Source organism: Peromyscus eremicus, chromosome 8b (genome assembly GCF_949786415.1).
Source record: "Peromyscus eremicus chromosome 8b, PerEre_H2_v1, whole genome shotgun sequence".
NCBI lineage: Eukaryota > Metazoa > Chordata > Mammalia > Rodentia > Cricetidae > Peromyscus > Peromyscus eremicus.
Window position 1 is genome coordinate 34328633 of NC_081424.1, and position 6680 is coordinate 34335312.

Sequence of the window (6680 nt, forward strand, 5' to 3'; positions counted from 1 at the left end):
TCAGCCAGTTCAAATCAGGAGCAAGATGCACTGGAGCCTGGCGGCTCTTCTGCCAAGCAGATAATCCCCTAATGGCCAGTCAGCATTTCCATCCCCCAAAGTCATGCTGACCTTCAGAGGCAGAAGGTGCTTTGAGTTTGTGCAAAATAACCTCAGAGATGCAGAAAGTCCTGCCTGGGGTGTTCTCCCTCCCACCTACCACCCACCCCCCATCACTGACTCCAGTCCCCAGCTTCCTTTTACAACGTGAGGCCTGCAGATCTGTGATGCTTCAAAGCGATGTTTCCTTCTTAAAACATTTGGAGTTAGGACAAAATTTGCATAATTCTATTAGAAGGCTTACACCTCAGCTTTGGGAAAAGAAATATTTGAGAAAATGCGATTGGGGAGGGGGCGGGCAGAAAGAAGTCTTATCTTTTGGTGCAGGAAGTACTTCCTGGAACTAAGCTTGTTAATGTTGAGATTGCCTGCTAAGCACCATGCACGGGGAAGAATAGATGGAGAGGGTTTATCACCGCTTTCTGTCTGCCGTGGTCTGAAGCCTAAGATAGGGAAGGATTTTCTGTTTCACCGTGTTGCAAATATGAAAAGTGGAGTCCCGGTCCAGTGGCAGCCGCACAGCTGTGTTTCTGTAGATTTTTACAAGATGTATTGGTTCCTCTCAGTTGAGGACAGTTTATCTTGGTGTTATTATGGAACCTGAGGTGATCTTGCCTAGATCCAATAAATCTGAGGGCCTGTCATCGTGTCTATTTTGATCAGATGACCTGCCTATCTTTCACAGGCTGACGGCCAGTCTGGCATACGTTTCTTATCTTCAGCTTCTGTGAAGGCACCTAACGAATCAGACACCTTCAGCTGTGTGAATGTTACCAAACCAACTATAATTAAAATGTCCTCTGTCACATGGGGCTCCGTGAAATGGTCTGCTGCTCCAGGGGAGCCAAGAACTTCCTGTTCAGATGATGGCATGCTTGAGGGAAAGTATAAAGACCTCTACCTCTGCTGTGGCCGAAGAGCACACAGCCTCCAGTCCAGGAGCATCTGAAAACTCAAGCCCGCCGCCACCTCTCTCAGGATTTACATCCCACTCAGAACCACCCTGACACATGACTTCATTTTTATTCCATAGTGACTCGAATGACTTTTTTTTTTTTTTTTTTGAGTGCTAAACACTTGGGTACATAAATAAAGGGACAGTTTCATTTTCAAAATAACATCAATCTTGTAAGTATTCTAATAGTAGAAATAGCTTTTGTTCCTGCACAGTTCATTGAGTGTGAACATCTCCATGGATGGATTATGGTGAAAACTGCCTGGTATGTATTTATGTGTCTGTGACCACAGGACACTTCTGGGGGATTGTCGTCAGGGCATCTAGTGGCGTTTCCCCACAACAGTCTTTTCTGCCTATTTATCTACAGAAATACTTGACTGTCAATAGATGGTATCTTTCTGGGCCCCATCTGCATTTCACATCGAACTGAAAGCCTTCTCCAGACGCTTCTGTGATTTCTCTAACACTAACAGCCTTACATCTCTTTTTCTGATAAGCGATCCCTTTCCCATGATTTCATGCATCTTGACACCGGGTCCCAGCTCACAGTAACTTATCCTTTATTTAGATGATTTGCTAAACATCTAAATAGATGAAGGAAATTTAGAAATCTTACTTACAACTTACAAAATAAATTTAGAGAAAGTTTTTTCATAAATTCATATCTTGTTGTTTAAGTGTATCCACATATCTTAAATATATTATTTGAATTTAGGTCATTTAAATTTCAAATTTTGTGCATACACTTGGGAAAGCTTTTCTATGGTTTTTAAAAGGAGAGCTCTGCTTCTTCCCTGTTAGTTATTCAGGGACAACGCAGGGCTGCTGTTTCTGACTAGGTGCTGTGGTCTGTGGGTCAGTAAAATCCACTGGGTGAAGACAGTTTTGGAAGAAATGGGCTGTGCTTTTCAGATCGGTGCCTGAGACCCATGTTCTTCTTATGTAACTCCCAGGCAAAACTATGTCCATACCAAGACACAGGGCAAAAAAAATGTGAGCTATTCACCCAAAATTGCCACCTGAGGACACAGAGAACAAAGGAAGCGCAAGTCGTAATGAGATTAGAGCTAATGAACCAGTCTCCGGCCCGTTGTGAACTCCAGAAATGCCAAGTCATTCCAGTGAATAAACAGTGGGATCAAGCCTCGGAGAACAAAGTGTTTTCGTAATTATTCACATTCTTTTCACAGCTGTAATTACAAGACGGTTTCCATCGTCTGTTACAACCTGCTCCCCATGCAGGTACGTCCTTGAGCTGTAGTGAAGATAGTTCCGATCATCACTTAGATGGAAAAAGCCCGCCTGCTGTCTATAAACAAAGGATAAAAGGTTAAGACCTCAGTAAGACTCAGAGAACAGAGGCAGTTGAAGGTTAGTTTTCATTTAATTTAGTATCTGGTAGTTAGGTGTAAAACATACACGCACAACATTAGACACTATGTAGTCAGAAGAGTGTGTCAGAAACCCACCAGTTAATATACCTCTGTGTTGATTCTTTATTCCTGAAAGTGACTTTTGAAAATAACATTTTCCTCCAGATGATTACCAAAACAATACATGTTTTTTTTTTCAAACTCAGAGTCCCGTCCCCCTCCCCCTGCCCCCCAATGTCATGACCCTGGGGTGCCCACCATGGCAAGCACAATAGGAACTCTACTCTGGGTCTTTATTTTATTGTAGTCACAGAATCACATCACACTGTAGCACCTGCAATTTTAATCATACATGCCTATACTGCAAGCTCTTCCTGTCAGCTACTTCACCGCATTTTAAAAAGGAGCCACACAGTATATTGTTGCTCATGTTGCGAATTGTCAGGAATTACTCTTGGATGTCTAATTTCAGTGTTTTCTCAGCTTTGAGCTGCAGCTGCTGGAGGCAGGCTGACTGACTGAAGCTGCTGTCCCTTTGGCTAGAGTTGGTCCTCTCTTCAGTGTGCTCTGTATTCCCTTTAGGGGGTTGAGCCCTTGGCATTTGCTCTATTCCACACGCAAGGCCCCACCATAGACCACGGTTTTACATCTGCCTACTATGCATACTTCAATGCACACTGTTCTGAATTCAGTGCTGTCCCACTAAAACATGAATTATCCCTTCGTCCAGCGCATTTACCATAGGCACTCTTTATAAATTAGCCGCTTTACTGTCTCTTTTATGAGATGAACATCACAGCACTACAGGGCTTATTATGGTCAAGCCATGCTTATTTTACTGATTATACCAAAGTGATGATCCGAGGAGGCATTAGGGTATAAAACACGGAAAGACAGATTAGCTGTAGGACTGTAGAACAACACTGCAAGGGATATAGGGGAAACATGGTATATAAACACATTAGGGGGGCTTTAAGGGTTATCCACAATTTGGGGTAAGCAATGTGGGCATTGGAATACACTCCCTGTGTATAAGGGGATGCTAGCTGTTATTTTTGAAAGGAAAGAAGGAAGTGGACTATGATCTTGGCTTCAATTCTCTGGACAGCTCTTTACTAGAAATGTGTTTCTACATAGCCCTGGGCAGGTTAGATCATGCTATAGTGAAAAATAAATAAAAAAATAAATAGCCAACGTTGAAGTCTCTGTCACTCAGTAAAATAGTTCACTTATTGCTTGTCTAAGAAATGGCGCTGACTGTCAGGGACTCGGCTCCGTTCGTGATTCCATGGTACAGGATCCTCCCACCCGCAATGTGCAGTCTCAATGCATATCTTCCAAGGCTGTTACTAGAGGTTAAGAGAAGGTTGTCAAGTTATACCAGCATCAGAGGGATTGTTAGGCTCTGAGACTCCGTAGTGACCATTCAACATTGAGATCCGAACAATCTAAAGAGTAATCCAAGTTCAGGAGAGTGACATAACCAGGTGGTCCCTGGACAATGTCACCCAGAAAAGGGAGCCTAGAGAGAAGATGTGGCCCAGGTAGCCATGACCCGGTATTCATGACTGGAACTTTCTGTGCATGGCTCTCCCTCTGGTTAGGCATTGCTATCATTCCAGGAGCTCTAGAAAGTGTGTAGTTCTGGCCCTGTCTGAGGCAGCCTGTTAATCAGACTCTTCCAAGGGTAACACTTCACTTCTTTTAAAAAATCCTTCCCAGTGACCTGAAGGCCTGTCCCTGCTGGCTAGCTTTCATAGTGGAGGAAGGTGCCACTCAGCCTGCTCTGGAAGAGAATTGTCATCAACAATCTTACATGGTTGTGCCTTCTCTACACTGCATGACTGAGCTGACAGGCCAGATGTGCAATAGCAGTGTGAATATCATGAGAGTAACCAACTACTTCCCGATCAGATTGGAGACCCGCTTCACAGGAGATATTCATGCCTGGTACTGTAAACTTGGTCAAAAGCTTAGGAGGTCATGGGTTCTGGAGGGGAAGCTATAACTCTTATATTCCCAAGTAGACATGTTGTACCCATCACGCTACCTTCTAAACACTTGTGTTTATGTCCAAAGATAAGTGCTGCTGTCAGCCTTGATTACAGAAGCTTCCTTTTTCACTGGTAGCGGTTACTCCAGAGACTCAGAATTGGAAAACCGAAATCCTGAGAATATGCGACCATGTCTCACAATGCCCAGTCCCAAATGAATCATCTATATCATTCCCTCACGGCTTCAGGAACATTACAGATGAGGAGACAGAAAGAATGTAAACCAAGAGGAAGGGGTAGAATGTTGTGGAATGCTGCTCTCCAGGCAACATGAGGCCATGGAACTCTTGAACTCATGACATCTGTGATTCCCTGAAAAATACCCACACAAGCTTGGGACAGTCAATATTCACTGCGGAGCAAAATGTGGCTCATGAGGCTGTGTAGCTTAAGTTTACCTGCCTGGCCCACAGTCAGGACAAATCTCTCTCACCCGCCAGTCCCACAGCCGCTCAAACCCAACCAAATAAACACAGAGACTTATATTGCTTACAAACTGTATGGCCGTGGCAGGCTTCTTGCTAACTGTTCTTACAGTTTAAATTAATTCATTTCCATTAATCTATACCTTGCCACATGGCTTGTGGCTTACCGGCATCTTCACATGCTGTTTCTCATCGTGGTGCCTGGCAGTGTCTCTCTGACTCAGCCTTCCACTTCCCAGCTTTATTCTCCTCCTTGCCCCGCCTATACTTCCTGCCTAGCCAACGGCCAATCAGTGTTTTATTGATTAATCAGCAACACATTTGCCATACATCCCACAGCAAGGCTGCATTTCTCCTTGAGAATTTATAGACAGTTAATGGTTGCTAGTAGATAGACAAATAAACAATAAATACATGTAAAAAATACTCTTGCTAAGCAAAGGCAGATGAACTGGAGCCACAAACTCAAGAGAAAATATGATGAGTCTACATCGATTCTAGAGGTTTGTAGCTGCTTTTTCATCACCAAAGCCGACCTCCCATACAGAGTTTTTTAAAGATGGCGCCTGACACACAACAGACTCTAAACTGTACTCTCCTAGTGATAGTATTTTGTTTAATAGCCCATTGCCATTCTTCACACAGCACTTTGACGGTAAAAACCACAGCCATGCTTCAGACTACACCAGTGGATTGCAAAAGTCATGCATCTGTTTCCCTTGTGCTCTGTGCCCCCCTGGGTTTGCTCAGGGTGCCACAGGCAGCTGTCTGGCCAAGATAAGAGTCAGGGTGTGAGTGATACCTGCTCCTGAGCCGTCTTCCGGACAACCATGGGTGTTTTCAAGTCAAAGGAGAGCTGTGCCGGGGAAAACAAGCAGGCAGCTTGCTACTCAGAGGATCAGACTTGCTTGAGCCCATGCTTTAGAGGTATATATTTTGAAACTCCAAAGCCCTATGTTCCAAATAGGACATCTGAGCACAGGGGCCATCCACTAAGGGACCAAGGGCTTCTGGGCGTGTGACTTAACCACTTGGGATTCTCCAAGTTCTGGGATCTGGGGCTCCTGGGCTCTCAGTGTCGTCCTTGCTTCTTCACTGTACACTTTTTAAATTTAGTACTTTGTCAAGCTCTAATGTACTTACTTTAATGTGAATACCTTACATGTTAACGGCCTCTGCCTCTGTGACCTTCTGTTTGGATGCTTGATGACTATCTCAAAGTTCTGAAAACTCCAACCCCTATTCCTGATTTGTGTTCTGCTCTCCCCAAATCTTGGCACCCTGGCTGGCCTAGTACCATCATCTACTTCTTACTTAACCTCAAACTCTTAGCCTGTCTCTGCCTGTCACTTTTAGGCCACTTCAAACCAATTGCATGTATACTTGGACAAGTGACATGAGTCTATCCTTGTTGCGTGACTTTTCCTGAAGATTCATAAAGAAGTCTATTCATCCCAAACACAGAGGGCACTACCAGATCAAAGGAAGGACTCTATCCAAGTCCAATTTGATGAAGCAAAGAGTCACTCATAGGACATAGGAAATTCAAAGGCAGCTACGCTATTGGGAAGTCCCTTGGGGGAACTTATGGCAGTTGAAGAGTCCTACCTAGAGAATGGATGCTTCAGGACAAGCTACACCACTAAAAACTTCTCCTAGATGACTTGCAGGTAGCTATTGTACTAAAGAGTCCCAACCCAGTCAGTTGTTTATATCTTATATAATTGGAGATGGGAAAGGTCTTGTGAGGCTACCTGAGGTTTTGTGGGCT

General features: G+C 44.0%; 1 long non-coding RNA gene across 1 annotated transcript; it reads right to left on the reverse strand.

The window, feature by feature from the left end:
- Positions 1-2195: 2195 nt before the first annotated feature.
- On the reverse strand, positions 2196-4713 carry LOC131918881 (uncharacterized). Its single transcript, XR_009381115.1, has 2 exons — positions 4481-4713; positions 2196-2366 (listed from the first exon to the last, which is right to left on the reverse strand). It is a non-coding gene; the product is annotated as an uncharacterized LOC131918881 (long non-coding RNA).
- Positions 4714-6680: the final 1967 nt, after the last annotated feature.